Raw genomic sequence first — 17,063 nt, 5'->3', positions numbered from 1 at the left:
ACTCCACACCAGTGCACAGCCTCAAAATTCCCTGGCCTAGCCTTGATAAAGCAACTCAGGATCAAGGAAAAGGCCAAAAAGGAACATAAATAATCCAAAAAGAATAATAATGAAAGTTAATGGCATTAGCCTAGAAGTGCTTTTCACATTTTCAGGAAAACTGTGGAGAAGGAAGACACATTCCTTCCTAATTCTCAGGTCATTCAAGTTGTTTGTAAACATTCCACAAACCTTTCTCATTGCCCTAGCTCCAGGGATTTGAGAACCCAGAGTAGCAGAGAAACCCCTTTATGAGGATGGGTTCTGATCTGCTATCCTTTTTATCTCAAATGTTATCCAACAGTCCTTTTGACAAGTTGGTCCAGGGGGCTGTCTGGGAGCAGGATCAGCTTTCCTGTACAGAACCTCCTGTGGGCCTCATCACCGACTATTCTCCTCCTCAAGGCTCATGGATTAGTCCCAGCTAAATTCAGTGGAGATTAGGTATAGTTGCTATGAGTTATAGGCTGTGTCAGTCAATAGGTCAGGGAGAGGAAGCAAACAAAATGATCAGCAGTCATTTTCTTATTGGCAGATGGAAACATAAATACCCAGAGCTCAGGCTAAAACACCCCAAAATGGGATCCACTGACAAAAAGCCTTGAAAGCCACCACAAACCTTCAGGGGTGGGCTCTGGAGTTTCTGCTCCCCTCCACATTGGGCAGTAGTGGCCAATATATGATGTTCTCTTCTCATGCCTTGGGAGCAGAATATTCTGTACCCTGCAGGGATGAAGTAAGAGGGACAACATGAATTTACAATGAGCAAAGGGGACAGAGGCAGGGAAAGAAAGAAGAGAGGAGTACTTTTTGGAGGTGAACTGAAGAATAATATCACGAATCCCTCACCTTTAGCATATATCTATCTACATTTTGCTATTCTGTTTCATCTATCACACTCCTTTCCCCCACACACACACACTCTCTCTCTCTCTTTTTTTTTGGCCTGTGGTATTTTAAATCCCAGACATCTTATTCATAGAGAATGAGTTTAAGCAAAAGCTGAAAGCAGGGACAGGACCCCCTCTGCAGACCTCAAAGCAGTCTTCAGAGAGAATGTCTCAGTTCTTCCAGAGGGAACTTTCAGCCCGGATACTTGGGCTGTCTATTCTGGATTGTCAGTTCAAAAGAATGTTTGCCCTCATGTGAATAAAACTTTCCCTCAGGAAAGTTTTGATCCAAATGCCAAAGAGAGCAATGCACCATGCTGGTGAGCGTTCCATCTCACTTGAGGGACACCAGGGACCATGGCACTGGTCTCAGGCCAAGTTTCTGGGAACCCACCCTCTGCCTTCCAGGGCACAGGCCCAAGGAAGGTAAGACGAATGCACAAACATGCATACATAAATGGCATATAAACAAAGATAAAATTTCCCCCCATTATAGATGTGGTGAGACAGACCCTGATCTAAGGGGCAGGTTTGGTAACTGAGTGCCAGAGTACACCCCTGAAGTCTTTCTTCTGTACCTCACCCCATGCTGGAGTTTGCCCTGGAAGCAGAGGGATCTATGCTTGGGAAGAAATCTGAAAGAAAAAAAAACATTATTGTACAAAAAGAATGATTTCTAGACTATCCTAACCAGTTTCCCAATTGAGAGTTTTTTTTTTTTTTTTCCCCCGACTGAGAGTTTTATAAGTTGTTATACTACCAAATTCATTTTAAGTAAAAAAGTAAGTACAGGAGGAAAAAAAAATAAGTACAGGAGGGCTTGGAAAGAGGGAAGGAGGTAATAATGTGTGAGTTGGTGAAAAGTCCTAATCGTTCAATACTTAAAATATTTTAGTATTTATCAAGCATTTATATTACTTACAAGTACAAATATTTAAAAATATCATATATGTAACTAAAAACAGATACTAAGTAAGATAAGCTAATGAAAAAATTATTCACAATTGATTAAAAATAAACGGAGTTTCATATATCACTTTATTTTTGTTTCTTAATAGATATTGCAGGTATTTCATTCCACATCTAACCACATCTAACATATTACAGATCAAGAGTGTGGTAATTAACCAGCATTTAGTACATTAACTAACAATCTACTATGAGAGCAGCTTAGTTCTTTTTCTTCTGAGTTGTGTCCTTCAGTTAGTACAAAGATTCTCTTTCCTGGCTATCTGTTCTGTCAGGCCAATACTTCTGGGGCAGGATGAAGAGAGAAGTGATCATCTTGCAATTCCTCCATCTTGAAGCCACAGCCGGGTAAAGCTGGTGCAGGAGTGGGGCTGAGGGCTGTCCCCAGATGTGCTGTGCACTACAGTAGCCATGAGCCATATGGGACTGAACGCTGGAAATGTGGCTGGCTGGTCTAAATTGAGATAGGCTGTAAGGGTCAAATACACTCCTAATTTCAAAGATTTAGTATGAAAAAAAGAATGCAAAATATCAATAATGTTTAATGTTGATTATATATTGAAATAATGTTCTGGATATATTGGGCTAAATGAAATGTATTATTTAAATTAATTGCCTACTTTGGGGCCTTCCCATTTATAGTTCCAGCTGTAAAGTCCCTTCGCCTCTTTATTCAGGGCTCTGCTCCAATAACCCCTCCTCAGAGAAGCTCTGCTAAGCACCTTCACACCCCACAGTCCTGTCCCCTTACTTGGCTTTATTCTGAGTAATCAATGAAAGTAACAGGGAATAGTAGTCCCATCCATTCCAGGAAGGTTTCAGCCCCTTTTCTAGGTAAGGATGGAGTGTGGAATCTAGAGCACCAAAATAGCTACTCCTGACTTAACAGAAACAAGGTCCAGTACTTCAAAAGAAGTTGCCCATTTCAGCTTCAGATCCAGTCTGGCATGTTTAAGGAACTGCTAGAAATAGGAATGACCGCTGCTTTCCATCCCAAGTGCCCAAGCCTGATCATGATCCAAGTACGCTGTTTTGGACGTTTTGCCTTCACACAGATTTTCCTGTGAACTGAAAACTGTGGAGAAGATCGGAATCTTGGCAGGGAGAGAGCACACGTAGTAGGATAGTCTATTCTTTACTTCCTCTGACACATGGGCAAAACTGCAACCCAAAAGGGGACAGAGCATCCCAGAACCGGGATGTGGGAAGGGATGATAAATGGTGTTCTGCAATTCCCTGGGCCTAGCAAGAAGTTGGGCATCCAGTGCTTTTTAAACATGATGTGTTTATCTGGAATACAATTCTTCCCAATGGCAGGGTACTGGAGGAGGAGGCCTCTCACCAGTCAGCTTATCCTCCATAGCCCTATCTACCTCATATGCTGCAAATGCTCTGCTTTGGTTTACTGAAATGGAACCGTAACATGCGTAGGCAAGTGTCCAAATTCTGCTCCTTCCATTATTAGCTGTGTAATCTTGGACAGGGGACAACAGGTGTCGGACACTCCTGTCTGGGAGAACTCAGTAAAGAAAGCGATCACATTTCATATGAAAAGATGGTTGAGTTATGTGTAAGTCTGAGAACTGTGGTGGCTGCGTTTTTAGGTCTTACTCTCTTCGGGACAGCTCCTCTGAAGAGGATCCCGAGCACAGGGGCTGACTCCTTCCTCTACTTCAAGGATTCTGAACGTTCTGCAAGTTTTAAGTCCTTCCCTTGACCGCCAAAGAACCCTGCTTCACATGGTTAGAATAGCGTGGGCATTCTGTACTGTAGCCCCACAACACACCCCGGGAGCTTTCAGAGGCAATCAGGGAGACGGGACACTTAGCTTAAGGCTTGTTACCGGGTTCTGACCGGGAAAGGGCGCTCAAGTATCCACCGGAAGAGGAAGGCCACACTTGAGTAGATCGCAGGGCAGCCAATCCGGGCGCCTCAGTCACCTTTCATCACGAGTCGCTAGGCAGATTCTCCAAGGGCGAAACTTCCCACCCACAGTCCTACCCCAGCATCTCTCCCTAGGCGCCCGCCCATCGAAAAGCTAGCGAGAAGTCGGGACGATTAACGTCGACGGGGCCTGGTGGGTGACACTACCCTTTTAGTCCGTCTTAACCCGGCGCCGGCCCCGAAGGTCAGCAGGGGAAGACGGGGAAGGACAGGCAGAGGGCAAGGCCTGGGAGGAGCAGGCCGCCGGCGTTGGCAAGCGGGAACTGGCCAATCGCCCCTCCCGCCCCGCCGCAGCGTCACTTGTTGCCGAGCGGCGCTCGCCTCTGCCGCAGACGCTAGTCGCCAGGAGCCGAGGGGAGAAGACGGGCGGTAGCTGGGGATCGCTGCCCTGAGCCAACCCTGCCCTCCCAGCCCCAGTCCCCTCACCGGTCGCCGACAGGCTCCTTGTACACCGCGCAGTTCCTACTCGGCTGGCTCGCTGACCCCCGCCTCCCGGACTTCGGGACTAGGGCGCTGAAGGAAGGGGCTGGCGGAGCGTGCGGCCGCGGAGTGGGGAGCTGGGAGGCTCCTCAGGATAGGGAGTCACGTTCTGGCCCCGCTTTTCCCGGCTGGCCAGTGGTGGGCCTCATGAGGGCCGCGTCACCGGTTGCTGGGATGACTAGAAGGCCTAAACTTTCCCGGGACTGCTGGCGGCGTCGCCAGCCCGCGCCCGAGAGGCCGCAAGGGGGCAGGGTTACCACTGGGAGCCAAGTCCCGCCTCCCTCCCTGACAAGGCTCCGCCCTCTTCCCAGGGTTAACCAGTCTTTGCCTTCTCCGGGCATGATTCCGCCCAATACGAAGAAAGGGCGCTGCGCACCGTCTCAGACTGCTGTGGCGGAGTTCGACGTGCCCAGTCCGCTCCTCCCGCACGCCCGCGGGGACGCGCACGGGAGTCATGCAGCTGCCTCCGGGCCAACGGGTTCCTGCAGTGGACGGACCGCGGGGGCCACCTTCCCAAATCGTCCCAGTAGAAGTCAGTGACTGTCTATAGTGAGGGCACACTAGGTTAACAGAGAGTGCGATCCTCCCTGCAGCTCGGCCCTGGAGGTTCCCGCGAATTGGCGACTCGCCCAGGGCGCACTGCCAGGTTTGGGGATTCTTTACCTAAACCGCTTTTCAGGCTCTGGTCTGCTTCCCAGCCTCCTCTACAAGAGCTGCTAGGCGGGGCTTCTTGTCCAAATGTTGAGACTGCAGTGTCTTCCACTGAGATGGAAATGCAACTGGGAGCCCAACAGCCCCTTCTTCAAGGCTTATCCAGAAGAGACTCTCGAGGATGGCACTCAGGGTTATTCTTTACCTGCCCTAATGTTCCTTTCGAGAACACTTTGTACTGCTCCTCCTGCACATCCATAGTTTCCATCCATCTGCTCTGCTCAGGAGCCCAGTAAACCACAGTACTTGAGACCCCTCCGGCCCCACCTCTTGGTTCAGCCTGGAATGCTCTCCTTTTAATTCCAACCATTCTAAAAGTTTAGTCAAATGCCGTGTCCACTAATCTATGCTGGAATGCTGTTTTCCACCCTTGGTCTTGGGTGTGCACCCATGCTACAATGCAACCCTCTCTATACGTTGGTATAGTCACATGATGGCCGACACCTCTGGAAGTTAAAGGCCTTGTCTTGCTCATAATTGATGCTCTGAAGCATGAGCACTGCACATCACAATTAGTGATGCACAGCTCAACGAGTTTTTGCTGATTCACATGTGATAGTGCTTTTTAAGGAGTCCAGGGATGGCACCAGCAGGCAGGGAAGCAAAAAACGGACACAGGACGTAGGCCTGGGGTGATGAGGGCCTGAACCAGGAAGGGATAGAGGTGGGAGAGTAGAAAAGAAAAACGTGCTTGCTGTCAAGTGCCATATGCAGGTAAGGTAGTTATGCAGAAGAGGACTAGTTGAGAATAATTCCAAAGACTTTCAGGTCTGAGAAAGGGATTAATTAGGACATTTCTGGACTCATTTTTCAGCACTGATGACATGTGATTGAGCTGACCAGTTCTGGAGGAGTGACTAGGATGGTGATAAATACATTACATAATTGAAGGGTCTGGGTCTATTTAACCTGCAAAGGAGAAACGTGTTCATGACCGTACACAAAATGTGACAAACTGTCATATGAAAGAGGTCTGGATAACTTTTTTTTAACTATGGAGGAAAGAACTCAATGGAGATAAAATGTGGGGGTGTGGATTTTTGTTTCCTGTGGGAGTCATTACAGAGGGGTATAACAACTGGAACAGGAATATTGAGTTTAGTGAAAGAAAGAAGGTCAAGAATTTGTGTGCATATTTATCACCTTGAAAATATCTGACCCAGATGGTTGCCTTTCAGTACAGTATTTGTTGTCCTTACAAGCCATAAGAGGCATAAGACGCTGTCTGAATTTATTATCATTTACCATACACTTTAGAATTATGTACATATCTTATCTCCCCTACTACATTGTAAGCTTGAAGGCATTCTTAATGACTGCACTTTCATGAATGCCTGCTTACATTCAAGGAAGTGAACTGAGTATGAGACAAAACAGAAATTGAGTCTCTTGAGGAGTGGTGTGGGAAGACAGACCTCCATGATTAATGCCTTCCCATTATGTAAAGTGGTATAAAGCTAGAACAATGCGATAATTCTGCTATAAGTCATCGGCAAATTTCATAGATTTAACACCTAGCCAAGATTTTGTATTGGGATGATGATAATAATGATTTCCACACCGTGGGGAGCTTTCTGCCAATGTAGAGATGCTGGGATTGGGTTGGGACAGAGAGATGGGATAAGGCAGGAAAGGAGTCTGTATACTCTTGCTCTAGAGTAAGGACAAAATGTAAGCAGATGCAGATCAGAATTCTGTGGAGGATGATGAGTGGGACAGAGCAAGAGTTCTAGGAAATGGAGGGGAAAGAGGTGTTGAGAAAGTAAACTCAAAGTACTTGGGCTAACTCAAAGAATCCCTCCCTGCCACTAGACTTTAATTGAGGGCACACCCAGTTTCACCTGGCTGGGCAATGGGAATATAGAAATGTGCTACAAGAGGAAGAACCATGGTGCATCAGGTTTTGTAAGGACCAAGAAGTTAGAAGTGAAAAGATGAAACTACAAGAATGGATGACATTTCCCAGAGAGGCTGTGGATAAGAAAGACTGAGGATAGAACCCTAGCACTGGTTTCTGAAAGGAGGAAGCTGTAGAAGCAGTAAAGACTTTGAGAAAAAGAAGGGTCAAGACAGGCTAAGGTGTTTTTGGTTTTTTAAATAAAAAAACCCCTCAACTTCTGTTTTGTCTCATGCTCAGTTCACTTCCTTGATTTATTTATTTGTGTGTGAGAGAGGGTGCATGTAAAGGGAGAGAGGAAGAGAATCCCAAGCACACTCTGCCTTGAGCATGGAGCCTGACACAGGGCTCAATCCCAGGCCCCCAAGATCACGACCTGAACTGAAACCAAGACTTGGACAATTAACTGACTGAGCTACCCTGGCACCCCAAGACAGGGTGAGGTTTTGGATCCCATGTGAGTACAGTGTGTAAAACTTGCGTAAGTGCAGTAATGTCATGGCAACATCAGTTCATTGGGTTTGGCCAGAGGGCACTGTTAGTGGTTTAAGAAGAGACAGACAGAAAGGGGAGTAAAAGAACTAAATATTCATTGTGGGCATGTGGCAGACAGCACAAGCTTTGCATTACAGTTGAGAGGAAAATGAAAGGTAAGCAAACAGAGTTAAGGTTATAGACCACTATTTCAATCTGTTATTTGAAATGTGAGCCTGATCAAATAAAATTTGGAAGGCTTGCTGTTACAATGATATAAAGACTGAGAACAGTTTCAACTTCATTTACTTCCTGTATTACTAAATACAGTGTTTCTATCCTTCAAGGATTCCAATTTTAGTCCCATTTACAATAAAAACATTGGACTCTAGAACATGATAACTTGTTTCCCAGATAATTCCACAGATGTCAACTGACAGTTTTCCAATAGAAAGAACCAAGGACAGAAAAGCGAAATCTAACAATCTATAATGAAGACAGGAAAGAACAGGTGGCCTAATAGAATTCTGAATTGCAGATTTTATTTTTTTAAGCAATGAGAATTTTTATTTTTTATTAATTCCAAGTTGCATTTGCAACTTGTAAAGCCAAATCAAAATTTCTGATTTTGATCAAAATCAAAATTTTTGATTTTGATTTTCAGGAAGTAAGAAACAACTTATAAAATGCATCAATAATACACATATTAATTTTAATAATGTGACACAGAGGATTAAATGTCTTTTAAATACAGTTTTTCAAATTTTTATTTCAATTCCAGTTAACATATAGTGTAATATTGGTTTCAGGAGTAGAATTTAGGTGACTCATCACTTACATATAATACCCAGTTCTTTTTTTTTTTTTTTTTAAAGATTTTATTTATTTATTTGACAGAGAGAAATTACAAGTACACTGAGAGGCAGGCAGAGAGAGAGAGAAGGAAGCAGGCTCCCCGCTGAGCAGAGAGCCCGATGCGGGACTCGATCCCGGGACCCTGAGATCATGACCCGAGCCGAAGGTAGCGGCTTAACCCACTGAGCCACCCAGGCGCCCCTAATACCCAGTTCTTGTAAAAACAAGTGCTTTCTTACTACCCAACACCAATTTAGCATCCCTCATCCTTCCATCAACACTGTTTGTTCTCTATAGTTAAGAGTCTCTTATGGTTTGTCCCCACCCCCCACCTTTTTTCTCCTTCCACTATGCTCATCTGTTTTGTTTCTTAAATTCCACGAGTGAAATCATATGGTATTTGTCTTTCTCTGACTTGTTTCACTTAGCATCAAGCATCACACACCCTGGTTCCTGTGTCACAGCAAATGGCCAGATTTCATTCTTTCTGATGGCTGAGCAATATTCCATTTTGTGTATGTCTGTAATATTCCATTTGTGTGTGTATATGTTTTGTATACAGACACACACACCATATCTTCTTTATCCATTTGTCAATTGCTGGACATTTGAACTTTTTCCATATTTTGGTTATTGTGGATAGTGCTACTATAAACATTGGGGGTGTACGTGCCCCTTTGAATCACTACATTTGTATCCTTTGGGTAAATACCTAGTAGGGCAATTGCTGGGTCATAGAGTAGCTCTATTTTTAACTTGTTGAGGAACCTCCATACTGTTTTCCAGAGTGGCTGCACCAGTTTACAGTATAATATGGTTTCCCCTTTCTCCCAGTCCTTGCCAACATCTTGTTTCCTGTGTTGTCAATTTGAGCCATCCTGACAGGTGTGAAATGATATTTCATTGTGGTTTTGATTTGTATTTCCCTGATGATGAGTGTTGTTGAGCATCTTTTCATGTGTCTGCTGGCCATCTGGATGTCGTTTTTAGAAAAATGTCTGTTCATGTCTTCTGCTCATTTTTTAAAAGATTTTATTTATTTATTTGACAGAGAAATTACAAGTAGGCAGAGAGGCAGGCAGAGAGAGAGAGAGAGAGGAAGAGAGAGAGAGGAGGAAGCAGGCTCCCTGCGGAGGAGAGAGCCCGATGCGGGACTTGATCTCAGGACCCCGAGATCATGACCTGAGCCGAAGGCAGCAGCTTAACCCACTGAGCCACCCAGGCGCCCCTTCTGCCCATTTTTTAACTGGATTATTTGGTTTTGGGGTTTTGAGTTTGTTAAGTTCTTTCCAGATTTTGGATCCTAACACTTTATCAGATATATCATTTGCAAATAGCCTCTCCCATTCTGTAGGCTGCCTTTTAGTTTTCTTTTCTTTACTGTTTCCTTCACTGTGCAGAAGCTTTTTGTCTTGATGAAATCCTGATAGTTCATTTTTGCTTTTGTTTCCCTTGCCTCCAGAGATCTGTCTAGTAAGAAATTCCGTAAGTGCCTGGGTGGGTCAGCCATTTAAGCATCTGCTTTCAGTTCAGGTCATGATCCGTAGTCCTGGGATTCAGCCTTTCATTGGGCTCCCTGCTTGCAGAAAACCTGCTTCTTACTCTCTTCCTTGCTAGTTCACGCGCTCTGTCTTTCTCTCTCTCAAATAAATAAAGAAAATCTTAAATAGTAAGAAGTTGCTATGGCTCAGGTCAAAGAGATTGCTGCCTATGTTCTGTAGGATTTTGGTATTTCCTCATTTAGGTCTTTCATCCATTTTGGGTTTATTTTTGTGTATGGTCTAAAAAAGTGGTCCAGTTTTATCAACACCATTTGTAGAAGAGATTGTCTTTTTCTATTGGTTATTCTTTCCTGCTTTGTTGAAGATTAGTTTACCATGTAGTTGTTGAGCCCATTTCTGGGTTTTGTATTCTGTTCCATTGATCTATGTGTGTGTTTTTGTGCTAGTACTATAATATCTTGATGACTACAGCTTTATAATATAGCAGCTCAAATTCTGCAGTCAACTTAAAAGTGTCAGTTGCTGATTCAGAGACTGCTACTTATTTTTACATTTATGTAAGTAAACTAATTGTGAAAAGCTCTAGTAAACTAGATACGGATGATGTCTAAACCCTTAGTGATGAAATTTCTTAGTCTTTTCTTCCCCTTCACCTGAAATTTCTTAGTCCTTAGTGCTAACTTAAAAAAAAAAAAATGCTTATGCTAGACAACATGAAAAAATGCTCAACATCACTTGGCATAAGGGAAATACAAATTAAACCACAATGACACCACCTCACACGAGCCAGAATGGCTAAAATTAACAACTCAGGAAACATCAGATGTTAATGAGGATGTGGAGAGAGGGGAACCCTCTTAACACTGTTGGAGGGAATGCAAACTGGTGCAGCCACTTTGGAAGACGGTATGGAGGTTCTTTGAAAGTTAAAAATAGAGCTACCATATGACCAGGCAATTGCACTACATATTTACCCAAAGGATACCAACATAGTGATTCAAAGGGGTACATGCTCCCCAATGTTTATAGCAGCAGTGTCCACTGTAGATGAAATATGGAAGAGCCCAGATGTACACTGATAGATGAATGGATAAAGATGTGGTCTATATACATGATGGAATATTACTTAGCCATCAAAAAGGAATGAAATCCTGCCATCTGCAACATGGATTGGAACTAGATGGTATTATGCTAAGCAAAATAAGTCAGTCTGAGAAAGACAAATAGCATATGATTCCACTCATATGTGAAATTTAAGAAACAAAGCAGGTGAACATAGGGGAAGAGAAGGAAAAGTAAGATGAAAATATGGAGGCAAACCATAAGAGATGTTGAACACTAGGAAACTGGTTTGCTGGAGGGTGGTGAGCAGGGGGAAGGGATAACTGGATGATGGGCATTAAGGAAGACACTTGATGTAATGAGCACTGGGTGTTGTATGCAACTGATTTATTATTAAATTCTACTCCTGAAGGTATTAATACAGTGCATGTTAAATTGAATTTAAATAAATATAAAAATGTTATGTAAGATAAAAATTATATTCAAAACTCACATGTAAGAATCATTGGTTCACAAAATAAGATTTGGAAAATGAGCTTAAAATTATGAGGCATAACTCTGGGGGAAAACTGAAGTAAAATACATGATAAGGATAAAATCAGGTTTTATGATTGAAATCACTTTAAAGGCACTTTAGGAGCAGAAGTGTAAAACACTGCTAGTATCACACGCAAACCTGTAGTATCTTTAGAAAATCTTTTGATTTCAGTTCCCTTCACAGATTTTGAGGCATTTAAAATTTAAGTAGGTACTGTTAAACCTAAAATATGATGTATTACTAAAAAACATTTTAAGTAATATTAAATACTTTTCTGTAATTGAGGCAATTTATCATTGTGACTAAGGGCCTGGACTGTCTATGGACTTAGTTCAAAGACTAGTGCCATCACTTACCAGCAGTATGACCTTGGGCAAGTTATTTAACCTTTAGTCCTTATATTTCCTCAATTAAAACATGGAGGTACAATATACTTCAGTTAGTTGTTGTGAGGAACAATGATAGAAATAAACCCACTCAACAGTACCTTGTAGAGGTTAACACAACATATGTGTTTGGTGTTTTTATTGTTCAGTGAGATGACAAGCTAAAGGGAAAATAATTTATTTCTCAAATAATTCAGGGATTTTAGTAATATAGGCTGCCCCTTTAATTAACATTTATTAGCAAATTTTAAATTATATATTTCCTAGAGCAAGTTTCCAACCAATTTTAAAAAAAAAAACTATTGAAGTATAATAGACATAAAATCTCACATACTGAAATGTACAATTTGAGTAGGTGCCTGGTAGTTCGCTGTGTTCCTACAGTGGTTAGTAATTTGCAATTTGGAAAGTCCTGACATGTATATACAAATCATATTCTCACTATAGTCAAGGTAGAGAACACATCGACTACCCACAAATTTCTCTGTTCCAGTTTATACTCCTTCCTTTTTCTCCCCTTGGCATGACTATCTGTCTTCTGTCACTATCCATTAGTAAACTATTATGTTTCATTAGCAGATGCTGGTATGTATTAAATATCTGACTCAAGGTAAGAGAAAAAATATCAAAGAACACAAAAGGGAAGTTAACCACAAAGGAGTTTTTAAAGATGAAGGTAATTTAAAGTATTTCTGTGAAGAAATTAAAAAAATAAAAGTTACCAATGAAAGCCTGATGGGGTGCTTGGGTGGCTGTCAATTAAGTGTCCTACTCTTGATTTCAGCTCAGGTCATGATCTCAGGATTATGAGACTGAGCTCTGCATCAGGGTCCATGCTGGGTGTGGAGTCTCCTTAAGATTCTCTCCCTCTCTCCTTGCCTCTCCCCACTCCCTCGACCCCCACTAGTAGTCTGTCTCTTAATGTATTCTATGTTTCTCCCCAGGTAAATGGGTAGATGGTAGAACCATTCACCAACACAATATAGAAGAAGTTGGGAAAGGGGATGAAAACAGATTTGTACTCAATGAGAGGTAATCCTTGCAAAGGCCACTGGTCTGAGAAGCTGCTGGATCTCACGCTGGTGAGGAAGTGGAGAAAGGGGAATGCTCCTACACTGTTGGTGGGAATGCAAGTTGGTGCAACCACTCTGGAGAACAGCATGGAGGTTCCTCAAAAAGTTGAAAATAGAGCTACCCTATGACCTATGTCACTGATTTATAAATAGCAGCAATCACACTACTGGGTATTTACCCTAAAGATACAAACGTAGTGATCTGAGGGCGCACGTGAACCCGAATGTTTACAGCAGCAATGTCCACAACAGCCAAACTGTGGAAAGAATCTAGATGTCTGTCAACAGATGAATGGACAAAGGAGATACGATACATATATATACATATAATGGAATACTATACAGCCACCAAAAGAAATGAAATCTTGCCATTTGTGATGACGTGGATGGAACTAGAGAGTATTATGCTTAGCGAAATAAGTCAATCAGAGAAAGACAATTATCATATGACCTCCCTGATATGAGGAAGTTGAGGGGCAACGTGGGGGGTTTGGAAGGTAGGAAAGGAATAAATGAAACAAGATGGGATCGGGAGGGAGACAAACCATTTACCTATTATGGCTTGTGAGGGAGACAAACCATAAGAGACTCTTAATCTCACAAAACAAACTGAGGGTTGCTGGGGGGAGGTGGGAGGGAGAGGGTAGTTGGGCTATGGACATTGGGGAAGGAATATGCTATGGTGAGTGCTGTGTAAACCTGGTGATTCACAGATCTGTACCCCTGAGGCTAATAATACACTATATGTTAATAAAAAAATAAAGAAAATTAAAAAAGAAAAGAAGCTGCTGGATCTCAAAATGTGATCTATGGGGGGGGGGTCTGGGTGGAGATAGTGTTCTAAGAAAGGAATAGTAGCCATGGGTAGGGGCCATGCGCTTTAGCAAGGGGTCTCAGAGAAAGCAGGCTGCATGATGCATGAGATGGTCGTAGGCTAGCATCAGAGCCTGAGAAGTCCTGGCATGTAGGGTAAGGTTTTCAAACATGAGTGAGTCATGAATCAGTGGCACAGGTCTCCACCATCATTTAAAACAAAAACAAAAACAGAAACAAAAAAGTACAGAAAATATTAATAAGCTTAAGCTTTGCAGGTAATTTGAGTAAAGATCTTTTCCTGAAACTTTTGTTATATTTACACAAATATACATATATTGGGTTACAAGGTAAAACATATTTTTGGGTTGTGGTCCCATTAGTTTGAATGTCACTGATTTATAAAACAAGTACCACAGACTATAAGCTACATGCAAACTGGAAGAAGTGACTTTTTCTTCATTACATAAAATCCTGGCAGAGTGGACACTCATAGACAATACATGAAGGAATAATCAACAGGCCAGAGAAGGGGAAACCCAGGACAAGGGTGACTCAGAAGCTAAAGAAGGGTGAGAGAGAATAAATAACCTAATAACAGATGTCAGTGATTTGCTGATATTCAGAGCATGGGTGATGACCTTATGTCTGCAATTTCTGTGCACTGACAGAAGCAGAAGCTAGACTGCAGAAGTAAATGGGAGAGTAGAAAGGAGGAAAATGACAATGGAGAGACAGCTGTTTTGTATTGAAGATGTGAAAGCTGAGTATGTGCCTGGAAGAGATGTAGGAAAGACATGCTCTAGAACTAACGATTCCATTCATTAGCCATATGTGGCTATTTAAACTAGAGTTAACTTTTTCCTAAACTTTCTATGATGAGTTGAAATGTCACCTTCTTTTTAAAAAACGTTTGTCAGAGATAGAGAGAAAGAGCGCGTGCACAAGCAGGGAGAGTGGCAGCCAAAGCAGACAGTGGGAGGAAGCAAGCTCCTCACTGAGCATGACAGCTGACGTGGGACTTGATCCCAGGACCTTGGGATCATGACCTGATTTGAAGGCAGACATTTAACTGACTAAGCCACCCAGATGTCCCTAGAATTAAGTTTTAAAATGCTGTTCTTTAATAATACTAGCTCCATTTCAACTGCTCTATGGCCACCTATGGCTAGTGGCTACTATACTGCTCAGAGCTGACACAGAAACATTTGTCATTGCAGTAAGAGAGTGCTGTTCTGGAGAAAAGTTTTAATTCATCATGTCTGTGTTGGCCTCTATAAAACAAGCCAGTGTACACTGCTCCCAAACGGCTACTTGAAACATTATCCAAATCCAGCAAAACACAAAAAACACCCTCCCCCCCAAATCCCAAAACTGCTAGAGAAATGACAATCAATCAATGATACTACATTTGGTCTCAGTAAGAGTTAACCCTAGGAAAGGCCGGTGGAGATAACAGGGACACTAGCGCACTTGAGGATGTGATCTAGGTTACATGTGGTGTTATCCCACCCGATGCAGCAGAAATAGTTGACAACTAGAAGGAGCTCACCACTGCTAACGACCAAGTGCACAGGGTAAAGGACCTGCAGCACAAGGTGTAAGGAGGACAGGTATGGCAGTAGTGTTGGCTAGAAAAGGTCTGGAGAATTCAGGCCAGGTTAGACAGAAGACGGTGGGTAAAGTGGGAGTCCTTATGGTGAAATTCCAGTTTTAAAAAATCAGTTACTAGCAGAGGACAAAGAAATACATTGTTTCTAATTTCGGTATATAACTTTCCTGGCTGCCTTAGTAAAAAAAAAAAGGAATGTGATGGTAGACAGGTATCATTATCCACGAGATCAGTCCACTTAGACGCTTTAACTCAGTTTTCCGCTGACTCAGTATAAAAAAATTTCCAATTTTGTGGAAAAAAAAATCCGTTTTAAATCACTTTTTCTTTTTTAAGATTTTATTTATTTATTTGACAGACAGAGATCACAAGTAGGCAGAGAAGCAGGCAGAGAGAGAGGAGGAAGCAGGCTCAGAGCAGAGAGCCGGATGCCGGGCTCAATCCCAGGACCCTGGGATCATGACCTTAGCGGAAGGCAGAAGCTTTAACCTACTGAGCCACTCAGGCGCCCCTCTTTTCTTTTTCTTTTTTTTAAATGATTTTATCTAGGGGGCGCCCAAGTGGCTCAGTGGGTTAAAGCCTCTGCCTTTGGCTGAGGTCATGATCCCAGGGTCCTGGGATCGCGGCTCTCTGCTCAGCGGGGAGCTCCCGGGAGCCCCCCACCGTCTGCCTTTCTGCCTACTTGTGATCTCTGTCAAATAAATAAATAAAATCTTAAAAAAATAGAACAAAACGATTTTATTTATTGGAGGGAGAGAACTGGAGCGCTGTAGGGAGAAGCAGGCTCGATCCCGGGACCCCAAGATCATGACCTGAACCACCCAGGCGATCCTTAAATTACTTTTAAAAGGATACATTTGGCTCCACCGCTTCTTCTTTATTTATTCCTGGATGTGGTCATTCGTGCGGCGAGGGAACGGAGGAACGAAATCCAAAGGCGAGGAAGAACATTCAGTTCACTCGCCTTCCCTGAGGCGATCAGAGCAACCCCTGAGGTGGCTCTCAGTAAGTTAGGTCTTTTGCAAAAATAAGACCGGAGCCCTCAAGTCCTCCCCGTAAGCCTCGCCTGCCGGTACCTAGAAGTGACCCCCTTCTCCTCCCCCACCCGCTCCGCTCCCCGGGTCGTTCAGGTCAGGTCCCCTCGCCGACATGCAAGGCAAGATAACAAACTCCTCGCGGGCTCTGAAGCACTGAGCTCAGGTAGCCTAGGGTTCTAACGGGAGTTCGCGTGGGAGACGGCCGGGCCGCGCACGGGGCTGCCGAGGCGCCGCGCCGGGATCACCGTCATGGCGCCGGCCGGCGGCCCCGAGGGGACACATTTACCTATTACAGCTGTCCGTTCAGCCATCGTTACTAAGGCACTGCTGACTTCCCGGAGTGATCAGTTACTTCAGGACCACGACCTTCCGTCCTAACTGCGGAGCGGGCTTGTCTCGGCACTCCGGCCGCCACACCGCCTTTGCGCGGGAAGCCGACATGTTCACTTAAGCGCCGCTGCGGCCTTCACGGGCGAGGCCGGAAGTATCTTTCCGGACGCCTGCGCCGCCGCGCCTGAAGCAAGATGGCAGCACTCTCTTCGAAAGGACTGTCCGATCTTCGCTTTATTTCTACCCCTTCCCCATCCACCAGGGACTCTCGACTGCTATCCCAGATCCGGCGTTTCTCAGCACAACACGCTGATGTTTCCATTTCATTCAGCCGGGGTGCAGGATGGGCTAGAGGCAATGTACGGCGGCGACGGTGAGCGCCGCAGAACGCCATTTTGTACGGAGACCAAAGGCCCGGGGGCGGAGGGGGGACGACGTAGGGGTATCCAGA

At 43.8% G+C, this 17,063-nt stretch overlaps 1 long non-coding RNA gene across 5 annotated transcripts; it reads right to left on the bottom strand.

Moving 5' to 3' along the window:
* Nucleotides 1-1,937: 1,937 nt before the first annotated feature.
* Nucleotides 1,938-17,049, bottom strand: LOC309861061. Of its 5 annotated transcripts, XR_014309750.1 has the most exons (3): nucleotides 16,569-17,049; nucleotides 16,101-16,214; nucleotides 1,938-3,408 (listed from the first exon to the last, which is right to left on the bottom strand). It is a non-coding gene; the product is annotated as an uncharacterized lncRNA (long non-coding RNA). The 5 variants fall into 5 exon arrangements; XR_014309748.1 differs by having other exon boundaries at nucleotides 1,938-2,367; nucleotides 16,101-17,049; XR_014309749.1 differs by having other exon boundaries at nucleotides 1,938-2,352; nucleotides 16,101-17,049.
* Between the last annotated feature and the right edge of the window lie 14 nt (nucleotides 17,050-17,063).

This window comes from Mustela nivalis (assembly GCF_964662115.1).
Source record: "Mustela nivalis genome assembly, chromosome: 3".
Lineage (NCBI taxonomy): Eukaryota > Metazoa > Chordata > Mammalia > Carnivora > Mustelidae > Mustela > Mustela nivalis.
The sequence above is the reverse complement of the archived record's forward strand: the minus strand, read 5'-3'. Positions and strand labels throughout refer to the sequence as shown.